The 17,405-nt window shown below is 43.5% G+C and overlaps 58 non-coding genes across 58 annotated transcripts; 7 read left to right on the top strand and 51 right to left on the bottom strand.

Moving 5' to 3' along the window:
• Window positions 1-54: 54 nt before the first annotated feature.
• On the bottom strand, window positions 55-127 carry TRNAV-CAC (transfer RNA valine (anticodon CAC)). Its single transcript has one exon. It is a non-coding gene; the product is annotated as a tRNA-Val (tRNA).
• Window positions 128-190: 63 nt separating this feature from the next.
• On the bottom strand, window positions 191-263 carry TRNAE-UUC (transfer RNA glutamic acid (anticodon UUC)). The gene has a single exon. It is a non-coding gene; the product is annotated as a tRNA-Glu (tRNA).
• A 65-nt stretch (window positions 264-328) lies between these two features.
• TRNAE-UUC (transfer RNA glutamic acid (anticodon UUC)) lies at window positions 329-401 on the bottom strand. The gene has a single exon. It is a non-coding gene; the product is annotated as a tRNA-Glu (tRNA).
• Window positions 402-602: 201 nt separating this feature from the next.
• On the bottom strand, window positions 603-675 carry TRNAV-CAC (transfer RNA valine (anticodon CAC)). Its single transcript has one exon. It is a non-coding gene; the product is annotated as a tRNA-Val (tRNA).
• A 63-nt stretch (window positions 676-738) lies between these two features.
• TRNAI-AAU (transfer RNA isoleucine (anticodon AAU)) lies at window positions 739-811 on the bottom strand. The gene has a single exon. It is a non-coding gene; the product is annotated as a tRNA-Ile (tRNA).
• A 340-nt stretch (window positions 812-1,151) lies between these two features.
• TRNAV-AAC (transfer RNA valine (anticodon AAC)) lies at window positions 1,152-1,224 on the bottom strand. Its single transcript has one exon. It is a non-coding gene; the product is annotated as a tRNA-Val (tRNA).
• A 63-nt stretch (window positions 1,225-1,287) lies between these two features.
• Window positions 1,288-1,360, bottom strand: TRNAV-CAC (transfer RNA valine (anticodon CAC)). Its single transcript has one exon. It is a non-coding gene; the product is annotated as a tRNA-Val (tRNA).
• Window positions 1,361-1,561: 201 nt separating this feature from the next.
• Window positions 1,562-1,634, bottom strand: TRNAV-CAC (transfer RNA valine (anticodon CAC)). The gene has a single exon. It is a non-coding gene; the product is annotated as a tRNA-Val (tRNA).
• A 201-nt stretch (window positions 1,635-1,835) lies between these two features.
• On the bottom strand, window positions 1,836-1,908 carry TRNAV-CAC (transfer RNA valine (anticodon CAC)). The gene has a single exon. It is a non-coding gene; the product is annotated as a tRNA-Val (tRNA).
• Window positions 1,909-1,971: 63 nt separating this feature from the next.
• Window positions 1,972-2,044, bottom strand: TRNAE-UUC (transfer RNA glutamic acid (anticodon UUC)). Its single transcript has one exon. It is a non-coding gene; the product is annotated as a tRNA-Glu (tRNA).
• Window positions 2,045-2,109: 65 nt separating this feature from the next.
• Window positions 2,110-2,182, bottom strand: TRNAV-CAC (transfer RNA valine (anticodon CAC)). The gene has a single exon. It is a non-coding gene; the product is annotated as a tRNA-Val (tRNA).
• A 63-nt stretch (window positions 2,183-2,245) lies between these two features.
• On the bottom strand, window positions 2,246-2,318 carry TRNAV-CAC (transfer RNA valine (anticodon CAC)). Its single transcript has one exon. It is a non-coding gene; the product is annotated as a tRNA-Val (tRNA).
• Window positions 2,319-2,520: 202 nt separating this feature from the next.
• On the bottom strand, window positions 2,521-2,593 carry TRNAV-UAC (transfer RNA valine (anticodon UAC)). The gene has a single exon. It is a non-coding gene; the product is annotated as a tRNA-Val (tRNA).
• A 64-nt stretch (window positions 2,594-2,657) lies between these two features.
• TRNAV-AAC (transfer RNA valine (anticodon AAC)) lies at window positions 2,658-2,730 on the bottom strand. Its single transcript has one exon. It is a non-coding gene; the product is annotated as a tRNA-Val (tRNA).
• A 63-nt stretch (window positions 2,731-2,793) lies between these two features.
• On the bottom strand, window positions 2,794-2,866 carry TRNAV-CAC (transfer RNA valine (anticodon CAC)). The gene has a single exon. It is a non-coding gene; the product is annotated as a tRNA-Val (tRNA).
• Window positions 2,867-3,067: 201 nt separating this feature from the next.
• TRNAV-CAC (transfer RNA valine (anticodon CAC)) lies at window positions 3,068-3,140 on the bottom strand. The gene has a single exon. It is a non-coding gene; the product is annotated as a tRNA-Val (tRNA).
• Window positions 3,141-3,203: 63 nt separating this feature from the next.
• On the bottom strand, window positions 3,204-3,276 carry TRNAE-UUC (transfer RNA glutamic acid (anticodon UUC)). The gene has a single exon. It is a non-coding gene; the product is annotated as a tRNA-Glu (tRNA).
• Window positions 3,277-3,613: 337 nt separating this feature from the next.
• Window positions 3,614-3,686, bottom strand: TRNAV-CAC (transfer RNA valine (anticodon CAC)). The gene has a single exon. It is a non-coding gene; the product is annotated as a tRNA-Val (tRNA).
• Window positions 3,687-3,749: 63 nt separating this feature from the next.
• Window positions 3,750-3,822, bottom strand: TRNAV-CAC (transfer RNA valine (anticodon CAC)). The gene has a single exon. It is a non-coding gene; the product is annotated as a tRNA-Val (tRNA).
• Window positions 3,823-4,161: 339 nt separating this feature from the next.
• On the bottom strand, window positions 4,162-4,234 carry TRNAV-AAC (transfer RNA valine (anticodon AAC)). Its single transcript has one exon. It is a non-coding gene; the product is annotated as a tRNA-Val (tRNA).
• Window positions 4,235-4,299: 65 nt separating this feature from the next.
• TRNAV-GAC (transfer RNA valine (anticodon GAC)) lies at window positions 4,300-4,369 on the bottom strand. The gene has a single exon. It is a non-coding gene; the product is annotated as a tRNA-Val (tRNA).
• A 206-nt stretch (window positions 4,370-4,575) lies between these two features.
• Window positions 4,576-4,648, bottom strand: TRNAV-UAC (transfer RNA valine (anticodon UAC)). Its single transcript has one exon. It is a non-coding gene; the product is annotated as a tRNA-Val (tRNA).
• Window positions 4,649-4,713: 65 nt separating this feature from the next.
• On the bottom strand, window positions 4,714-4,786 carry TRNAV-AAC (transfer RNA valine (anticodon AAC)). Its single transcript has one exon. It is a non-coding gene; the product is annotated as a tRNA-Val (tRNA).
• A 203-nt stretch (window positions 4,787-4,989) lies between these two features.
• Window positions 4,990-5,062, bottom strand: TRNAA-AGC (transfer RNA alanine (anticodon AGC)). Its single transcript has one exon. It is a non-coding gene; the product is annotated as a tRNA-Ala (tRNA).
• A 203-nt stretch (window positions 5,063-5,265) lies between these two features.
• On the bottom strand, window positions 5,266-5,338 carry TRNAV-AAC (transfer RNA valine (anticodon AAC)). The gene has a single exon. It is a non-coding gene; the product is annotated as a tRNA-Val (tRNA).
• Window positions 5,339-5,401: 63 nt separating this feature from the next.
• TRNAV-CAC (transfer RNA valine (anticodon CAC)) lies at window positions 5,402-5,474 on the bottom strand. The gene has a single exon. It is a non-coding gene; the product is annotated as a tRNA-Val (tRNA).
• A 201-nt stretch (window positions 5,475-5,675) lies between these two features.
• Window positions 5,676-5,748, bottom strand: TRNAV-CAC (transfer RNA valine (anticodon CAC)). The gene has a single exon. It is a non-coding gene; the product is annotated as a tRNA-Val (tRNA).
• Window positions 5,749-5,811: 63 nt separating this feature from the next.
• TRNAE-UUC (transfer RNA glutamic acid (anticodon UUC)) lies at window positions 5,812-5,884 on the bottom strand. The gene has a single exon. It is a non-coding gene; the product is annotated as a tRNA-Glu (tRNA).
• A 65-nt stretch (window positions 5,885-5,949) lies between these two features.
• Window positions 5,950-6,022, bottom strand: TRNAV-CAC (transfer RNA valine (anticodon CAC)). Its single transcript has one exon. It is a non-coding gene; the product is annotated as a tRNA-Val (tRNA).
• A 339-nt stretch (window positions 6,023-6,361) lies between these two features.
• Window positions 6,362-6,434, bottom strand: TRNAV-UAC (transfer RNA valine (anticodon UAC)). The gene has a single exon. It is a non-coding gene; the product is annotated as a tRNA-Val (tRNA).
• Window positions 6,435-6,499: 65 nt separating this feature from the next.
• TRNAV-AAC (transfer RNA valine (anticodon AAC)) lies at window positions 6,500-6,572 on the bottom strand. Its single transcript has one exon. It is a non-coding gene; the product is annotated as a tRNA-Val (tRNA).
• Window positions 6,573-6,775: 203 nt separating this feature from the next.
• Window positions 6,776-6,848, bottom strand: TRNAA-AGC (transfer RNA alanine (anticodon AGC)). The gene has a single exon. It is a non-coding gene; the product is annotated as a tRNA-Ala (tRNA).
• Window positions 6,849-7,051: 203 nt separating this feature from the next.
• On the bottom strand, window positions 7,052-7,124 carry TRNAV-AAC (transfer RNA valine (anticodon AAC)). The gene has a single exon. It is a non-coding gene; the product is annotated as a tRNA-Val (tRNA).
• A 63-nt stretch (window positions 7,125-7,187) lies between these two features.
• On the bottom strand, window positions 7,188-7,260 carry TRNAV-CAC (transfer RNA valine (anticodon CAC)). Its single transcript has one exon. It is a non-coding gene; the product is annotated as a tRNA-Val (tRNA).
• A 201-nt stretch (window positions 7,261-7,461) lies between these two features.
• Window positions 7,462-7,534, bottom strand: TRNAV-CAC (transfer RNA valine (anticodon CAC)). Its single transcript has one exon. It is a non-coding gene; the product is annotated as a tRNA-Val (tRNA).
• Window positions 7,535-7,597: 63 nt separating this feature from the next.
• TRNAE-UUC (transfer RNA glutamic acid (anticodon UUC)) lies at window positions 7,598-7,670 on the bottom strand. The gene has a single exon. It is a non-coding gene; the product is annotated as a tRNA-Glu (tRNA).
• A 65-nt stretch (window positions 7,671-7,735) lies between these two features.
• TRNAV-CAC (transfer RNA valine (anticodon CAC)) lies at window positions 7,736-7,808 on the bottom strand. Its single transcript has one exon. It is a non-coding gene; the product is annotated as a tRNA-Val (tRNA).
• A 199-nt stretch (window positions 7,809-8,007) lies between these two features.
• On the bottom strand, window positions 8,008-8,080 carry TRNAV-CAC (transfer RNA valine (anticodon CAC)). Its single transcript has one exon. It is a non-coding gene; the product is annotated as a tRNA-Val (tRNA).
• A 63-nt stretch (window positions 8,081-8,143) lies between these two features.
• Window positions 8,144-8,216, bottom strand: TRNAV-CAC (transfer RNA valine (anticodon CAC)). Its single transcript has one exon. It is a non-coding gene; the product is annotated as a tRNA-Val (tRNA).
• Window positions 8,217-8,416: 200 nt separating this feature from the next.
• On the bottom strand, window positions 8,417-8,489 carry TRNAV-CAC (transfer RNA valine (anticodon CAC)). The gene has a single exon. It is a non-coding gene; the product is annotated as a tRNA-Val (tRNA).
• A 63-nt stretch (window positions 8,490-8,552) lies between these two features.
• TRNAV-CAC (transfer RNA valine (anticodon CAC)) lies at window positions 8,553-8,625 on the bottom strand. Its single transcript has one exon. It is a non-coding gene; the product is annotated as a tRNA-Val (tRNA).
• Window positions 8,626-8,965: 340 nt separating this feature from the next.
• TRNAV-AAC (transfer RNA valine (anticodon AAC)) lies at window positions 8,966-9,038 on the bottom strand. Its single transcript has one exon. It is a non-coding gene; the product is annotated as a tRNA-Val (tRNA).
• Window positions 9,039-9,103: 65 nt separating this feature from the next.
• On the bottom strand, window positions 9,104-9,173 carry TRNAV-GAC (transfer RNA valine (anticodon GAC)). The gene has a single exon. It is a non-coding gene; the product is annotated as a tRNA-Val (tRNA).
• A 68-nt stretch (window positions 9,174-9,241) lies between these two features.
• Window positions 9,242-9,314, bottom strand: TRNAA-AGC (transfer RNA alanine (anticodon AGC)). Its single transcript has one exon. It is a non-coding gene; the product is annotated as a tRNA-Ala (tRNA).
• Window positions 9,315-9,793: 479 nt separating this feature from the next.
• Window positions 9,794-9,866, bottom strand: TRNAV-CAC (transfer RNA valine (anticodon CAC)). Its single transcript has one exon. It is a non-coding gene; the product is annotated as a tRNA-Val (tRNA).
• A 63-nt stretch (window positions 9,867-9,929) lies between these two features.
• Window positions 9,930-10,002, bottom strand: TRNAV-CAC (transfer RNA valine (anticodon CAC)). The gene has a single exon. It is a non-coding gene; the product is annotated as a tRNA-Val (tRNA).
• A 203-nt stretch (window positions 10,003-10,205) lies between these two features.
• On the bottom strand, window positions 10,206-10,278 carry TRNAV-AAC (transfer RNA valine (anticodon AAC)). Its single transcript has one exon. It is a non-coding gene; the product is annotated as a tRNA-Val (tRNA).
• Window positions 10,279-10,341: 63 nt separating this feature from the next.
• TRNAI-AAU (transfer RNA isoleucine (anticodon AAU)) lies at window positions 10,342-10,414 on the bottom strand. Its single transcript has one exon. It is a non-coding gene; the product is annotated as a tRNA-Ile (tRNA).
• A 479-nt stretch (window positions 10,415-10,893) lies between these two features.
• On the bottom strand, window positions 10,894-10,963 carry TRNAV-GAC (transfer RNA valine (anticodon GAC)). The gene has a single exon. It is a non-coding gene; the product is annotated as a tRNA-Val (tRNA).
• Window positions 10,964-11,031: 68 nt separating this feature from the next.
• TRNAA-AGC (transfer RNA alanine (anticodon AGC)) lies at window positions 11,032-11,104 on the bottom strand. The gene has a single exon. It is a non-coding gene; the product is annotated as a tRNA-Ala (tRNA).
• A 339-nt stretch (window positions 11,105-11,443) lies between these two features.
• On the bottom strand, window positions 11,444-11,516 carry TRNAV-UAC (transfer RNA valine (anticodon UAC)). The gene has a single exon. It is a non-coding gene; the product is annotated as a tRNA-Val (tRNA).
• Window positions 11,517-12,539: 1,023 nt separating this feature from the next.
• On the top strand, window positions 12,540-12,612 carry TRNAV-CAC (transfer RNA valine (anticodon CAC)). The gene has a single exon. It is a non-coding gene; the product is annotated as a tRNA-Val (tRNA).
• Window positions 12,613-12,814: 202 nt separating this feature from the next.
• On the top strand, window positions 12,815-12,887 carry TRNAV-CAC (transfer RNA valine (anticodon CAC)). The gene has a single exon. It is a non-coding gene; the product is annotated as a tRNA-Val (tRNA).
• Window positions 12,888-14,219: 1,332 nt separating this feature from the next.
• TRNAI-AAU (transfer RNA isoleucine (anticodon AAU)) lies at window positions 14,220-14,292 on the top strand. Its single transcript has one exon. It is a non-coding gene; the product is annotated as a tRNA-Ile (tRNA).
• Window positions 14,293-14,415: 123 nt separating this feature from the next.
• Window positions 14,416-14,485, top strand: TRNAV-GAC (transfer RNA valine (anticodon GAC)). The gene has a single exon. It is a non-coding gene; the product is annotated as a tRNA-Val (tRNA).
• A 388-nt stretch (window positions 14,486-14,873) lies between these two features.
• Window positions 14,874-14,948, top strand: TRNAV-GAC (transfer RNA valine (anticodon GAC)). The gene has a single exon. It is a non-coding gene; the product is annotated as a tRNA-Val (tRNA).
• Window positions 14,949-16,447: 1,499 nt separating this feature from the next.
• On the top strand, window positions 16,448-16,522 carry TRNAV-GAC (transfer RNA valine (anticodon GAC)). The gene has a single exon. It is a non-coding gene; the product is annotated as a tRNA-Val (tRNA).
• A 202-nt stretch (window positions 16,523-16,724) lies between these two features.
• TRNAV-UAC (transfer RNA valine (anticodon UAC)) lies at window positions 16,725-16,797 on the top strand. The gene has a single exon. It is a non-coding gene; the product is annotated as a tRNA-Val (tRNA).
• Window positions 16,798-17,405: the final 608 nt, after the last annotated feature.

Below are 17,405 nucleotides of genomic sequence, written 5' to 3' on the forward strand. Positions count from 1 at the left end.
GAGTTTTCCAAGAGACCTAGCTTTTTTTAATGTCCTATATCGATGGTCAAAATGTGTATCCACCAGGGCTCGAACCTGGGACCTTCCGCGTGTGAAGCGGACGTGTTAACCACTACAACATAGATACGTATTAATACTGAAATTTCCAAGAGACCTAGCTTTTTTATGCCCAATCACGATGGACAAAATATGTATCTACCAGGGCTCGAACCTGGGACCTTCCGCGTGAAAAGCGGACGTGATAACCACTACACCATAGATACGTAGTAATACTGACTTTTCCGAGAGATCTAGCTTATATTTATGCCCAATCACGATGGAAAAAATATGTATCTACCAGGGCTCGAACCTGGGACCTTCCGCGTGAAAAGCGGACGTGATAACCACTACACCATAGATACGTAGAAATACTGAGTTTTCCGAGAGATCTAGCCTATTTTTATGCCCAATCACGATGGACAAAACATGTATCTTCCGGGGCTCGAACCTGGGACCTTCCGCGTGTGAAGCGGACGTGATAACCACAACACCATAGATATGTAGTTACGTTGAAATTTCCAAGAGACCTAGCTTTTTTATGCCCAATCACGATGGACAAAATATGTATCTACCAGGGCTCGAACCTGGGACCTTCCGCGTGTGAAGCTGACGTGATAACCACTACATTATAGATACGTAGTTATGTTGAAATTTCCAAGAGACCTAGCTTTTTTATGCCCAATCACGATGGACAAAACATGTATCTACCAGGACTCGAACTTGGGACCTTCCGCGTATTAAGCGGACGTGATAACCACTACACCATAGATACGTAGTAACGCTGAGTTTTCCAAGAGACCTAGCTTTTTTTATGCCCAATCACGATGGACAAAATATGTATGTACCAGGGCTCGAACCTGTCACCTTCCACGTGTTAGGCGGACGTGATAACCACTACACCATATATACGTAGTAATACTGAGTTTTCCGAGAGATCTAGCTAATTTTTATGCCAAATCACGATGGACAAAACATGTATCTACCAGGGCTCGAACATGGGACCTTCCGCGTGTAAAGCGGACGTGATAACCACTACACCTTAGATACGTAGTAATACTGAGTTTTCCGAGAGATCTAGCTTATATTTATGCCCAATCACGATGGACAAAATATGTATCTACCAGGGCTCGATCCTGGGACCTTCCGCGTGTTAGGCGGACGTGATAACCACTACACCATAGATACGTAGTGATACTGAGTTTTCCAAGAGACCTAGCTTTTTTATGCCCAATCACGATGGACAAAATATGTATCTACCAGGGCTCGAACCTGGGACCTTACGCGTGTGAAGCGGACGTGATAACCACTACCCCATAGATACGTAGTTATGTTGAAATTTCCAAGAGACCTAGCTTTTTTATGCCTAATCACGATGGTCAAAACATGTATCTTATGGGCGTCGAACCTTGGACCTTCCACGTGTTAGCCGGACGTGATAACCACTTTCCCATAGACACTTAGTAATATTGAGTTTTCCAAGAGACCTAGCTTTTTTTAATGTCCTATATCGATGGTCAAAATGTGTATCCACCAGGGCTCGAACCTGGGACCTTCCGCGTGTGAAGCGGACGTGTTAACCACTACAACATAGATACGTATTAGTGCTGAAATTTCCAAGAGACCTAGCTTTTTTATGCCCAATCAAGATGGACAAAATATGTATCTACCAGGGCTCGAACCTGGGACCTTCCGCGTGTTAGCCGGACGTGATAACCACTTTCCCATAGACACTTAGTAATATTGAGTTTTCCAAGAGACCTAGCTTTTTTTAATGTCCTATATCGATGGTCAAAATGTGTATCCACCAGGGCTCGAACCTGGGACCTTCCGCGTGTGAAGCGGACGTGTTAACCACTACAACATAGATACGTATTAGTGCTGAAATTTCCAAGAGACCTAGCTTTTTTATGCCCAATCAAGATGGACAAAATATGTATCTACCAGGGCTCGAACCTGGGACCTTCCGCGTGAAAAGCGGACGTGATAACCACTACACCATAGATACGTAGTAATACTGACTTTTCAGAGAGATCGAGCTTATATTTATGCCCAATCACGATGGACAAAACATGTATCTACCGGGGCTCGAACCTGGGACCTTCCGCGTGTGAAGCGGACGTGATAACCACAACACCATAGATACGTAGTTACGTTGAAATTTCCAAGAGACTTAGCTTTTTTATGCCCAATCACGATGGACAAAATATGTATCTACCAGGGCTCGAACCTGGGACCTTCCACGTGTGAAGCGGACGTGATAACCACTACATTATAGATACGTAGTAATGCTGAGTTTTCCAAGAGACCTAGCTTTTTTTATGCCCAGTCACGATGGACAAAATATGTATCTACCAGGGCTCGAACCTGGCACCTTCCACGTGTTAGGCGGACGTGATAACCACTACACCATATATACGTAGTAATACTGAGTTTTCCGAGAGATCTAGCTAATTTTTATGCCCAATCACGATGGACAAAACATGTATCAAACAGGGCTCGAACCTGGGACCTTCCGCGTGTAAAGCGGACGTGATAACCACTACACCATAGATACGTAGTAATACTGAGTTTTCCGAGAGATCTAGCTTATTTTATGCCCAATCACGATGGACAAAATATGTATCTACCAGGGCTCGATCCTGGGACCTTCCGCGTGTTAGGCGGACGTGATAACCACTACACCATAGATACGTAGTGATACTGAGTTTTCCAAGAGACCTAGCTTTTTTATGCCCAATCACGATGGACAAAATATGTATCTACCAGGGCTCGAACCTGGGACCTTCCGCGTGTGAAGCGGACGTGATAACCACTACCCCATAGATACGTAGTTATGTTGAAATTTCCAAGAGACCTAGCTTTTTTATGCCTAATCACGATGGTCAAAACATGTATCTTATGGGCGTCGAACCTTGGACCTTCCGCGTGTTAGCCGGACGTGATAACCACTTTCCCATAGACACTTAGTAATATTGAGTTTTCCAAGAGACCTAGCTTTTTTTAATGTCCTATATCGATGGTCAAAATGTGTATCCACCAGGGCTCGAACCTGGGACCTTCCGCGTGTGAAGCGGACGTGTTAACCACTACAACATAGATACGTATTAGTGCTGAAATTTCCAAGAGACCTAGCTTTTTTATGCCCAATCAAGATGGACAAAATATGTATCTACCAGGGCTCGAACCTGGGACCTTCCGCGTGAAAAGCGGACGTGATAACCACTACACCATAGATACGTAGTAATACTGACTTTTCCGAGAGATCTAGCTTATATTTATGCCCAATCACGATGGACAAAACATGTATCTACCGGGGCTCGAACCTGGGACCTTCCGCGTGTGAAGCGGACGTGATAACCACAACACCATATATACGTAGTTACGTTGAAATTTCCAAGAGACCTAGCTTTTTTATGCCCAATCACGATGGACAAAATATGTATCTACCAGGACTCGAACCTGGGACCTTTCGCGTGTTAGGTGGACGTGATAACCAACACACCATAGATACGTTGTGATACTGAGTTTTCCAAGAGACCTAGCTTTTTTATGCCCAATCACGATGGACAAAATATGTATCTACCAGGGCTCGAACCTGGGACCTTCCGCGTGTGAAGCGGACGTGATAACCACTACACCATAGATACGTAGTTATGTTGAAATTGCCAAGAGACTTAGCTTTTTTATGCCCAATCACGATGGACAAAATATGTATCTACCAGGGCTCGAACCTGGGACCTTCCGCGTGTGAAGCGGACGTGATAACCACTACATTATAGATACGTAGTAATGCTGAGTTTTCCAAGAGACCTAGCTTTTTTATGCCCAATCACGATGGACAAAATATGTATCTACCAGGGCTCGAACCTGGCACCTTCCACGTGTTAGGCGGACGTGATAACCACTACACCATATATACGTAGTAATTCTGAGTTTTCCGAGAGATCTAGCTAATTTTTATGCCCAATCACGATGGACAAAACATGTATCAAACAGGGCTCGAACCTGGGACCTTCCGCGTGTAAAGCGGAAGTGATAACCACTACACCATAGATACGTAGTAATACTGAGTTTTCCGAGAGATCTAGCTTATATTTATGCCCAATCACGATGGACAAAATATGTATCTACCAGGGCTCGAACCTGGGACCTTCCGCGTGTTAGGCGGACGTGATAACCACTACACCATAGATACGTAGAAATACTGAGTTTTCCGAGAGATCTAGCTTATGTTTATGCCCAATCACGATGGACAAAACATGTATCTACCAGGGCTCGAACCTGGGACCTTCCGCGTGTCAGGTGGACGTGATAACCACTACACCATAGTTAGGTAGTTATAATGAGTTTTCCAAGAGACCTAGCTTATTGTTATGCCCAATCACGATGGTTAAAATATGTATCTACCAGGCTTCGAACCTGGGACATTCCGCGTGCTAGGCGGACTTGATTACCACTACACCCTAGATACGTAGTAATACTGTGTTTTCCGAGAGATCTAGCTTATTTTTATGCCCAATCACGATGGACAAAACATGTATCAAACAGGGCTCGAACCTGGGACCTTCCGCGTGTAAAGCGGACGTGATAACCACTACACCATAGATACGTAGTAATACTGAGTTTTCCGAGAGATCTAGCTTATATTTATGCCCAATCACGATGGACAAAATATGTATCTACCAGGGCTCGAACCTGGGACCTTCCGCGTGTTAGGCGGACGTGATAACCACTACACCATAGATACGTAGAAATACTGAGTTTTCCGAGAGATCTAGCTTATGTTTATGCCCAATCACGATGGACAAAACATGTATCTACCAGGGCTCGAACCTGGGACCTTCCGCGTGTGAAGCGGACGTGATAACCACTACATTATAGTTAGGTAGTTATAATGAGTTTTCCAAGAGACCTAGCTTATTGTTATGCCCAATCACGATGGTTAAAATATGTATCTACCAGGTTTCGAACCTGGGACATTCCGCGTGCTAGGCGGACTTGATTACCACTACACCATAGATACGTAGTAATACTGTGTTTTCCGAGAGATCTAGCTTATTTTTATGCCCAATCACGATGGACAAAATATATATCTACCAGGGCTCGAACCTGGCACCTTCCACGTGTTAGGCGGACTTGATAACCACTACACCATATATACGTAGTAATACTGAGTTTTCCGAGAGATCTAGCTAATTTTTATGCCAAATCACGATGGACAAAACATGTATCTACCAGGGCTCGAACCTGGGACCTTCCGCGTGTTAGGCGGACGTGATAACCACTACACCATAGATACGTAGTGATACTGAGTTTTCCAAGAGACCTAGCTTTTTTATGCCCAATCCCGATGGACAAAATATGTATCTACCAGGGCTCGAACCTGGGACCTTACGCGTGTGAAGCGGACGTGATAACCACTACCCCATAGATACGTAGTTATGTTGAAATTTCCAAGAGACCTACCTTTTTAATGCCTAATCACGATGGTCAAAACATGTATCTTATGGGCGTCGAACCTTGGACCTTCCGCGTGTTAGCCGGACGTGATAACCACTTTCCCATAGACACTTAGTAATATTGAGTTTTCCAAGAGACCTAGCTTTTTTTAATGTCCTATATCGATGGTCAAAATGTGTATCCACCAGGGCTCGAACCTGGGACCTTCCGCGTGTGAAGCGGACGTGTTAACCACTACAACATAGATACGTATTAATGCTGAAATTTCCAAGAGACCTAGCTTTTTTATGCCCAATCACGATGGACAAAATATGTATCTACCAGGGCTCGAACCTGGGACCTTCCGCGTGAAAAGCGGACGTGATAACCACTACACCATAGATACGTAGTAATACTGACTTTTCCGAGAGATCTAGCTTATATTTATGCCCAATCACGATGGACAAAACATGTATCTACCGGGGCTCGAACCTGGGACCTTCCGCGTGTGAAGCGGACGTGATAACCACAACACCATAGATACGTAGTTACGTTGAAATTTCCAAGAGACCTAGCTTTTTTATGCCCAATCACGATGGACAAAATATGTATCTACCAGGACTCGAACCTGGGACCTTTCGCGTGTTAGGCGGACGTGATAACCAACACACCATAGATACGTAGTGATACTGAGTTTTCCAAGAGACCTAGCTTATTGTTATGCCGAATCACGATGGTTAAAATATGTATCTACCAGGCTTCGAACCTGGGACATTCCGCGTGCTCGGCGGACTTGATTACCACTACACCCTAGATACGTAGTAATACTGTGTTTTCCGAGAGATCTAGCTTATTTTTATGCCCAATCACGATGGACAAAACATGTATCAAACAGGGCTCGAACCTGGGACCTTCCGCGTGTAAAGCGGACGTGATAACCACTACACCATAGATACGTAGTAATACTGAGTTTTCCGAGAGATCTAGCTTATATTTATGCCCAATCACGATGGACAAAATATGTATCTACCAGGGCTCGAACCTGGGACCTTCCGCGTGTTAGGCGGACGTGATAACCACTACACCATAGATACGTAGAAATACTGAGTTTTCCGAGAGATCTAGCTTATGTTTATGCCCAATCACGATGGACAAAACATGTATCTACCAGGGCTCGAACCTGGGACCTTCCGCGTGTGAAGCGGACGTGATAACCACTACATTATAGTTAGGTAGTTATAATGAGTTTTCCAAGAGACCTAGCTTATTGTTATGCCCAATCACGATGGTTAAAATATGTATCTACCAGGTTTCGAACCTGGGACATTCCGCGTGCTAGGCGGACTTGATTACCACTACACCATAGATACGTAGTAATACTGTGTTTTCCGAGAGATCTAGCTTATTTTTATGCCCAATCACGATGGACAAAATATATATCTACCAGGGCTCGAACCTGGCACCTTCCACGTGTTAGGCGGACTTGATAACCACTACACCATATATACGTAGTAATACTGAGTTTTCCGAGAGATCTAGCTAATTTTTATGCCAAATCACGATGGACAAAACATGTATCTACCAGGGCTCGAACCTGGGACCTTCCGCGTGTTAGGCGGACGTGATAACCACTACACCATAGATACGTAGTGATACTGAGTTTTCCAAGAGACCTAGCTTTTTTATGCCCAATCCCGATGGACAAAATATGTATCTACCAGGGCTCGAACCTGGGACCTTACGCGTGTGAAGCGGACGTGATAACCACTACCCCATAGATACGTAGTTATGTTGAAATTTCCAAGAGACCTACCTTTTTAATGCCTAATCACGATGGTCAAAACATGTATCTTATGGGCGTCGAACCTTGGACCTTCCGCGAGTTAGCCGGACGTGATAACCACTTTCCCATAGACACTTAGTAATATTGAGTTTTCCAAGAGACCTAGCTTTTTTTAATGTCCTATATCGATGGTCAAAATGTGTATCCACCAGGGCTCGAACCTGGGACCTTCCGCGTGTGAAGCGGACGTGTTAACCACTACAACATAGATACGTATTAATGCTGAAATTTCCAAGAGACCTAGCTTTTTTATGCCCAATCACGATGGACAAAATATGTATCTACCAGGGCTCGAACCTGGGACCTTCCGCGTGAAAAGCGGACGTGATAACCACTACACCATAGATACGTAGTAATACTGATTTTTCCGAGAGATCTAGCTTATATTTATGCCCAATCACGATGGACAAAACATGTATCTACCGGGGCTCGAACCTGGGACCTTCCGCGTGTGAAGCGGACGTGATAACCACAACACCATAGATACGTAGTTACGTTGAAATTTCCAAGAGACCTAGCTTTTTTATGCCCAATCACGATGGACAAAATATGTATCTACCAGGACTCGAACCTGGGACCTTTCGCGTGTTAGGCGGACGTGATAACCAACACACCATAGATACGTAGTGGTTCTGAGTTTTCCAAGAGACCTAGCTTTTATATGCCCAATCACGATGGACAAAATATGTATCTACCAGGGCTCGAACCTGGGACCTTCCGCGTGTGAAGCGGACGTGATAACCACTACACCATAGATACGTAGTTATGTTGAAATTTCCAAAAGACCTAGCTTTTTTATGCCCAATCACGATGGACAAAATATGTATCTACCAGGGCTCGAACCTGGGACCTTCCGCGTGTGAAGCGGACGTGATAACCACTACATTATAGATACGTAGTAATGCTGAGTTTTCCAAGAGACCTAGCTTTTATTATGCCCAATCACGATGGACAAAATATGTATCTACCAGGACTCGAACCTGGGACCTTTCGCGTGTTAGGCGGACGTGATAACCAACACACCATAGATACGTAGTGATACTGAGTTTTCCAAGAGACCTAGCTTTTATATGCCCAATCACGATGGACAAAATATGTATCTACCAGGGCTCGAACCTGAGACCTTCCGCGTGTGAAGCGGACGTGATAACCACTACACCATAGATACGTAGTTATGTTGAAATTTCCAAGAGACCTAGCTTTTTTATGCCCAATCACGATGGACAAAATATGTATCTACCAGGGCTCGAACCTGGGACCTTCCGCGTGTGAAGCGGACGTGATAACCACTACATTATAGATACGTAGTAATGCTGAGTTTTCCAAGAGACCTAGCTTTTTTTATGCCCAATCACGATGGACAAAATATGTATCTACCAGGGCTCGAACCTGGCACCTTCCACGTGTTAGGCGGACGTGATAACCACTACACCATATATACGTAGTAATACTGAGTTTTCCGAGAGATCTAGCTAATTTTTATGCCCAATCACGATGGACAAAACATGTATCAAACAGGGCTCGAACCTGGGACCTTCCGCCTGTAAAGCGGACGTGATAACCACTACACCATAGATACGTAGTAATACTGAGTTTTCCGAGAGATCTAGCTTATATTTATGCCCAATCACGATGGACAAACTATGTATCTACCAGGGCTCGAACCTGGGACCTTCCGCGTGTTAGGCGGACGTGATAACCACTACACCATAGATACGTAGAAATAATGAGTTTTCCGAGAGATCTAGCTTATGTTTATGCCCAATCACGATGGACAAAACATGTATCTACCAGGGCTCGAACCTGGGACCTTCCGCGTGTCAGGTGGACGTGATAACCACTACACCATAGTTAGGTAGTTATAATGAGTTTTCCAAGAGACCTAGCTTATTGTTATGCCCAATCACGATGGTTAAAATATGTATCTACCAGGTTTCGAACCTGGGACATTCCGCGTGCTAGGCGGACTTGATTACCACTACACCATAGATACGTAGTAATACTGTGTTTTCCGAGAGATCTAGCTTATTTTTATGCCCAATCACGATGGACAAAATATGTATCTACCAGGGCTCGAACCTGGCACCTTCCACGTGTTAGGCGGACTTGACAACCACTACACCATATATACGTAGTAATACTGAGTTTTCCGAGAGATCTAGCTAATTTTTATGCCAAATCACGATGGACAAAACATGTATCTACCAGGGCTCGTACCTGGGACCTTCCGCGTGTAAAGCGGACGTGATAACCACTACACTATAGCTACGTAGTATACTTGAGTTTTCAAAGAGACCTAGCATATTTTTATGCCTAATCACGATGGTCAATACATGTATCTTATGGGCGTCGAATCTTGGACCTTCCGCGTGTTAGCCGGACGTGATAACCACTTTCCCATAGACACTTAGTAATATTGAGTTTTCCAAGAGACCTAGCTTTTTTTAATGTCCTATATCGATGGTCAAAATGTGTATCTACCAGGGCTCGAACCTGGGACCTTCCGCGTGTGAAGCGGACGTGTTAACCACTACAACATAGATACGTAGTAATGCTGAAATTTCCAAGAGACCTAGCTTTTTTATGCCCAATCACGATGGACAAAATATGTATCTACCAGGGCTCGAACCTGGGACCTTCCGCGTGTGAAGCGGACGTGATAACCACTACAACATAGATACGTAGTAATACTGAGTTTTCCGAGAGATCTAGCTTATATTTATGCCCAATCACGATGGACAAAACATGTATCTACCAGGGCTCGAATATGGGACCTTCCGCGTGTAAAGCGGACGTGATAACCACTACACCACAGAAACGTAGCAATACTGAGTTTTCCGAGAGATCTAGCTTATTTTTATGCCCAATCACGATGGACAAAATATGTATCTACCAGGGCTCGAACCTGGGACCTTCCGCGTGTTAGGCGGACGTGATAACCACTACACCATAGATACGTAGTTATGTCGCAATTTCCAAGAGACCTAGCTTTTTTATGCCCAATCACGATGGACAAAACATGTATCTACCAGCACTCGAACTTGGGACCTTCCGCGTATTAAGCGGACGTGATAACCACTACACCATAGATACGTACTAATGCTGAGTTTTCCAAGAGACCTAGCTTTTTTTATGCCCAATCACGATGGACAAAATATGTATCTACCAGGGCTCGAACCTGGCACCTTCCACGTGTTAGGCGGACGTGATAACCACTACACCATATAAACGTAGTAATACTGAGTTTTCCGAGAGATCTAGCTAATTTTTATGCCCAATCACGATGGACAAAACATGTATCAAACAGGGCTCGAACCTGGGACCTTCCGCGTGTAAAGCGGACGTGATAACCACCACACCATAGATACGTAGTAATACTGAGTTTTCCGAGAGATCAAGCTTATATTTATGCCCAATCACGATGGACAAAATATGTATCTACCAGGGCTCGAACCTGGGACCTTCCGCGTGTTTGGGCGGACGTGATAACCACTACACCATAGATACGTAGAAATACTGAGTTTTCCGAGAGATCTAGCTTATGTTTATGCCCAATCACGATGGACAAAACATGTATCTACCAGGGCTCGAACCTGGGACCTTCCGCGTGTCAGGTGGACGTGATAACCACTACACCATAGTTAGGTAGTTATAATGAGTTTTCCAAGAGACCTAGCTTATTGTTATGCCCAATCACGATGGTTAAAATATGTATCTACCAGGTTTCGAACCTGGGTAATTCCGCGTGCTAGGCGGACTTGATTACCACTACATCATAGATACGTAGTAATAGTGTGTTTTCCGAGAGATCTAGCTTATTTTTATGCCCAATCACGATGGACAAAACATGTATCTACCAGAGCTCGAACCTGGGACAATCCGCGTGTAAAGCGGACGTGATAACCACTACACTATAGATACGTAGCAAAACTGAGTTTTCCAAGAGACCTAGCTTATTTTTATGCCTAATCACGATGGTCAAAACATGTATCTTACTGGCCTCGAACCTGCGACCTTCCGCATATTAGCCGGACGTGATAACCACTACACCATAGAAACGTAGTAATACTGAGTTTTCCAAGAGACCTAGCTTTTTTATGTCCTATCACGATCGTCAAAATATGTATCTACCAGGGCTCGAACCTGGGACCTTCCGCGTGTAAAGCGGACGTGATAACCACTACACCATAGATACGCAGTAATGCTGAGTTTTCCAAGAGACCTAGCTTTTTTATGCCCAATCACGATGGACAAAATATGTATCTACCAGGGCTCGAACCTGGGACCTTCCACGTGTTAGGCGGACGTGATAACCACTACACCATATATACGTAGTAATACCGAGTTTTACGAGAGATCTAGCTAATTTTTATGCCCAATCACGATCAGGGTTGTTGATTTTTTTGATTTAAATCGGATTTTTTTGATTTTAATTGATTTATTTGATTTTTTTGATTTTTATTGAACTAATAGGTAATAAATTACCAACATGAAAACTTTTGAGTCAAAATTAACCAAAAGCAAAATAATCATGACATTTAAGCAGCTATTGGATATTATTAAAATTCATATGCTTGTATAAAAAGACTAGCTTGACTGCTATCTCATTTCCTAGCCTTTCCAGCAAGACAAACTGGACTTCTGGGAAAAACTAACATTCAAATATACCAAAACCATGATTATTTTTAATTTTAGGTCTTTTCTAGTTAAGTTTCTTCTCGAGTTTCTTAAACTGCTTCTTGGATACTTAGAAAACATTTTTTAAAAATAAAAATATATTCTTGATTTAAATCAAATGATTTTTTTAAAAAAACTCTTGATTTAAATCATGATTTAAATCAGTGATTTAAATCAAACTGATTTAAATCAAACAACCCTGGTATTACTACGTATATATGGTGTAGTGGTGATCACGTCCGCCTAACATGCGGAATGTCCCAGGTTCCAGCCCTGGTATATACATATTTTGTCCATCGTGATTTGCGGAAGGTCCCAGTTTCGAGCCCTGGTAGATACATATTTTGACCATCGTGATTGGGCATAACAATAAGCTAGGTCTCTTGGAAAACTCATTATAACTACCTAACTATGGTGTAGTGGTTATCACGTCCGATTCACACGCGGAAGGTTCCAGGTTCGAGCCCTGGTAGATACATATTTTGACCATCGTGATAGGACATAAAAAAGCTAGGTCTCTTGGAAAACTCAGCATTACTACGTATCTATGGTGTAGTTGTTATCACGTCCGCTTCACACGCGGAAGGTCCCAGGTTCTAGCCCTGGTAGATACACGTTTTGATCATCGATATAGGCATTAAAAAAAGCTAGGTCTCTTGGAAAACTTAAGGTTGCTAAATATCTATGGGAAAGTGGTTATCACGTCCGGCTAACACGCGGAAGGTTCCAGGTTCGAGCCCTGGTAGATACATATTTTGCCCATCGTGATTAGGCATAAAAATAAGCTAGGTCTCTTGGAAAACTCAGTTTTACTTCGTATCCATAGTGTAGTGGTTATCACGTCCGCTTCACACGCGGAATGTCCCAGGTTCGAGCCATGGTAGATACATGTTTTGTCCATCGTAATTGGGCATAAAAATAAGCTAGATCTCTCGGAAAACTCAGTATTACTACGTATATATGGTGTAGTGTTTATCACGTCCGCCTAACACGCAGAAGGTCCCAGGCTCGAGCACTGGTAGATACATATTTTGACCATCGTGATAGGACACAAAAAAGCTAGGTCTCTTGGAAAGCTCAGTATTACTACGTATCTATGGTGTAGTGGTTATCACGTCCGTTTTACACGCGGAAGGTCCAAGGTTCGAGACATGGTAGATATATATTTTGTCCATCGTGATTTGCGGAAGGTCCCAGGTTCGAGCCCTGGTAGAAACACGTTTTGACCATCGATATAGGACATTAAATAAAGCTAGGTCTCTTGGAAAACTCAATATTACTAAGTATCTGTAGGAAAGTGGTTATCACGTCCGGCTAACACGCGGAAGGTCCCAGGTTCGAGGCCCATAAGATACAAATTTTGACCATCGTGATTAGGCATAAAAATAAGCTAGGTCTCTTGGAAAACTCAGTTTTACTACGTATCTATGGGGTAGTGGTGATCACGTCCGCCTAACACGCGGAATGTCCCAGGTTCCAGCCCTGGTAGATACATATTTTGTCCATCGTGATTTGCGGAGGGTCCCAGTTTCGAGCCCTGGTAGATACATGTTTTGACCATCGTGATTGGGCATAAAAATAAGCTAGATCTGTCGGAAAACTCTGTATTACTACGTATATATGGTGTGGTGCTGATCACGTCCGCCTAACACGCGGAATGTCCCAGTTTCGAGCCCTGGTAGATACATATTTTGACCATCGTGATTGGGCATAAAAATAAGCTAGATCTCTCGGAAAACTCTGTATTACTACGTATATATGGTGTAGTGGTGATCACGTCCGCCTAACACGCGGAATGTCCCAGGTTCCAGCCCTGGTAGATACATATATTGTCCATCGTGATTTGCGGAAGGTCCCAGGTTCGAGCCCTGGTAGATCCATATTTTGAACATCGTGATTGGGCATAACAATAAGCTAGGTCTCTTGGAAAACACATTACAACTACCTAACTATGGCGTAGTGGTTATCACGTCCGCTTTACACGCGGAAGATCCCAGGTTCGAACCCTGGTAGATACATGTTTTGCCCATCGTGATTGGGCATAAAAATAAGGTAGATCTCTCGGAAATTTTAGAATTACAACGTATATATGGTGTAGTGGTTATCACGTCCGCCTAATACGTGGAAGGTCACAGGTTCGAGCGCTGGTAGATACATATTTTGTCCATCGTGATTGGGCATAAAAATAAGGTAGATCTTTCGGAAAACTCAGTATTACTACGTTTCTATGGTGTAGTGGTTATCACGTCCTCCTAATACGCGGAATGTCCCAGGTTCGAGCCCTGGTAGATACATATTTTGTCCATCGTGATTTGCGGAAGGTCCCAGTTTCGAGCCCTGGTAGATACATATTTTGACCATCGTTATTGGGCATAACAATAAGCTAGGTCTCTTGAAAAACTCATTATAACTACCTAACTATGGTGTAGTGGTTATCACGTCCGCTTGACGCGCGGAATGTCCCAGGTTCAAGCCCTGGTAGATACATATTTTGACCATCGTGATAGGCCATAACAATAAGCTAGGTCTCTTGGAAAACTCATTATAACTACCTAACTATGGTGTAGTGGTTATCACGTCCGCTTTACGCGCAGAAGGTCCCAGGTTCGAGCCCTGGTAGATACACATTTTGACCATCGATATAGGACATTAAAAAAAGCTAGGTCTCTTGGAAAACTCAATATTACTAAATATCTATTGGATAGTGGTTATCACGTCCGGCTAACACGCGGAAGGTCCCAGGTTCGAGCCCTGGTAGATGCATATTTTGTCCATCGTGATTTGCGGAAGGTCACAGTTTCGAGCCCTGGTAGATACATATTTTGACCATCGTGATTGGGCATAACAATAAGCTAGGTCTCTTGGAAAACTCATTGCCTAACTATGGTGTAGTGGTTATCACGTCCGACTGACACGCGGAAGGTCCCAGGTTCGAGCCCTGGTAGATACATATTTTGACCATCGTGATTGGGCAAAAAAAGCTAGGTCTCTTGCAAGTTTCAACATTACTACGTATCAATGTTGTAGTGGTTATCACGTCCACTTCACACGCGTAAGGTCCCAGGTTCGAGCCCTGGTCAATACACATTTTGACCATCGATATAGGACATTAAAAAAAGCTAGGTCTCTTGGAAAACTCAATATTACTAAGTATCTATGGGATGGTGGTTATCACGTCCAGCTAACACGCGGAAGGTCCCAGGTTCGAGCCCAGGTAGATACATGTTTTGTCCATCGTGATTGGGCATAAAAATAAGCTAGATCTCTCGGAAAACTCAGTATTGCTACGTATCTATGGTGTAGTGGTTATCACGTAAGCCTAAAGGTTAGTCCACACTATGGCTTTTTTTCGCGTCGCAAGCTACGTAACGCTCGCGCGCGCGGTACGTCGCTTCGCACGGATCGTTTACACTATAGAAATTCGCTAAGGTATACGCCATCGTTTTGACAAACTTCGCAGCATATCCGAGAGCTTCATTGGCTGAATATTATATCCGGGTTAACTTTAGACCTTAATAAATAATCAAAGGGGGTTAGTCAACAATATTGAACATATAGGGAATCATCATAAAGCTCTTTATATCACTGAAGTTTTGGAATTAAATGATGGTAATTACCAACTCTTTCTCTCTGCAAAAACTTCGCGAACCCATATCCTTCTTCTCGTGAAATTTCTATTAATTTCTATTTTTATTTTTATTAATAAAAACGAAAATAGTTGTTGATTTCCACTCGTTTACGAGAAACACTAGGCCTATTAACTGGAGACATATTTGTTTTCGTGAAAATATCTCGAATACACGGCGTCTGCGCCAACCAGGAGACCTCTGATTGGCTGCGAGGCTGCAATCCTTGCGAAAATCTTTGACACGCCAAAGATTTTCGCGAGGTTTGCAAGACCTTGCGAGCATGGCTTTGGCGCGAATTTCAGTAGTGTAAACGATCCGAGCGAAGTGACGTACCGCGCGCGCGAGCGTTACGTAGCTTGCGACGCGAAAAAAGTCATAGTGTGGACGGACCTTAACACGGGGAAGGTCCCAGGTTCGAGCCCTGGTAGATACATGTTTTGTCCATCGAATTGGGCATAAAAATAAGCTAGATCTCTCGGAAAACATATTATTACTACGTATCTATGGTGAAGTGGTTATCACGTCCGCGTAACACGCGGAAGGTCCCAGGTTCGAGCCCTGGTAGATACACATTTTGACCATCGATATAGGACATTAAAAAAAGCTAGGTCTCTTGGAAAACTCAATATTACTAAGTATGTATGGGATAGTGGTTATCACGTCCGGCTAACACGCGGAAGGTCCCAGGTTCGAGCCCTGGTAGATACATATTATGTCCATCGTGATTTGCGGAAGGTCACAGTTTCGAGCCCTGGTAGACACATATTTTGACCATCGTGATTGGGCATAACAATAAGCTAGGTCTCTTGGAAAACTCATTGCCTAACTATGGTGTAGTGGTTATCACGTCCGCCTGACACGCGGAAAGTCCCAGGTTCGAGCCCTGGTAGATACATGTTTTGTCCATCGTGATTGGGCATAAAAATAAGCTAGATCTCCCAGAAAACTCAGTGTTACTACGTATATATGGTGTAGTGGTTATCACGTCCGCCTAACACGTGGAAGGTCCCAGGTTCGAGCCCTGGTAGATACATATTTTGACCATCGTGATAGGACATAAAAAAAGCTAGGTCTCTTGGAAAACTCAGGATTACTACGTATCTATGGTGTAGTGGTTATCACGTACGCTTTACACGCGGAAGGTCCCAGGTTCGAGCCCTGGTAGATACATATTTTGTCCATCGTGATTGGGCATAAAAATAAGCTAGATCTCTCGGAAAACTCAGTATTACTACGTATTCTACAGGGCCGGTAGGCCCTTGTAGATATGACTTGATACCGTTTTGTAATGTTAAAGCAAAATTCACATGCTTTTACCAATTTTCCTATGGAGATTAACATGGGGTTTTTGGTGATATTTAACCACCTCTAACTGAAAACTAGAGCGAAGTTACTTTTCGGAATACTCTTAATTTAACAATTAAGTATTCAGGGTGTGCGATCTGCTAGTCTAATCAGAAACAATTAAGTCTAAGTATGTTAATTTTAGTTAATTACGGAAATACGGCTCTTGAGTTAAATATCAGGTTAACCAGTTAGCGCGCTGATACCCATTTCTTCAATTTTCAAACAGATAGAGAACAAGGGAGGGCCTAACTTTGTGCCTGATAACAAGTTAAGTTGAACCATTGAGCATAGCCCACTCGATCCTCGCTCCCAGACGCTGCGCTGCTCGTGTATAGCTATAGCGCGAGCAGCTTGCGTAGTGACGCGCGTGATCCAGTTGGCTATGCATAGAGCCTGTATCTTATGAAGATACAGCCTCCATGGTTGAACTT

Source organism: Phalangium opilio, unplaced genomic scaffold (assembly GCF_054372755.1).
Source record: "Phalangium opilio isolate 3A_F unplaced genomic scaffold, DU_Popi_V2 ptg000013l_1, whole genome shotgun sequence".
Taxonomy (NCBI): Eukaryota; Metazoa; Arthropoda; class Arachnida; order Opiliones; family Phalangiidae; genus Phalangium; species Phalangium opilio.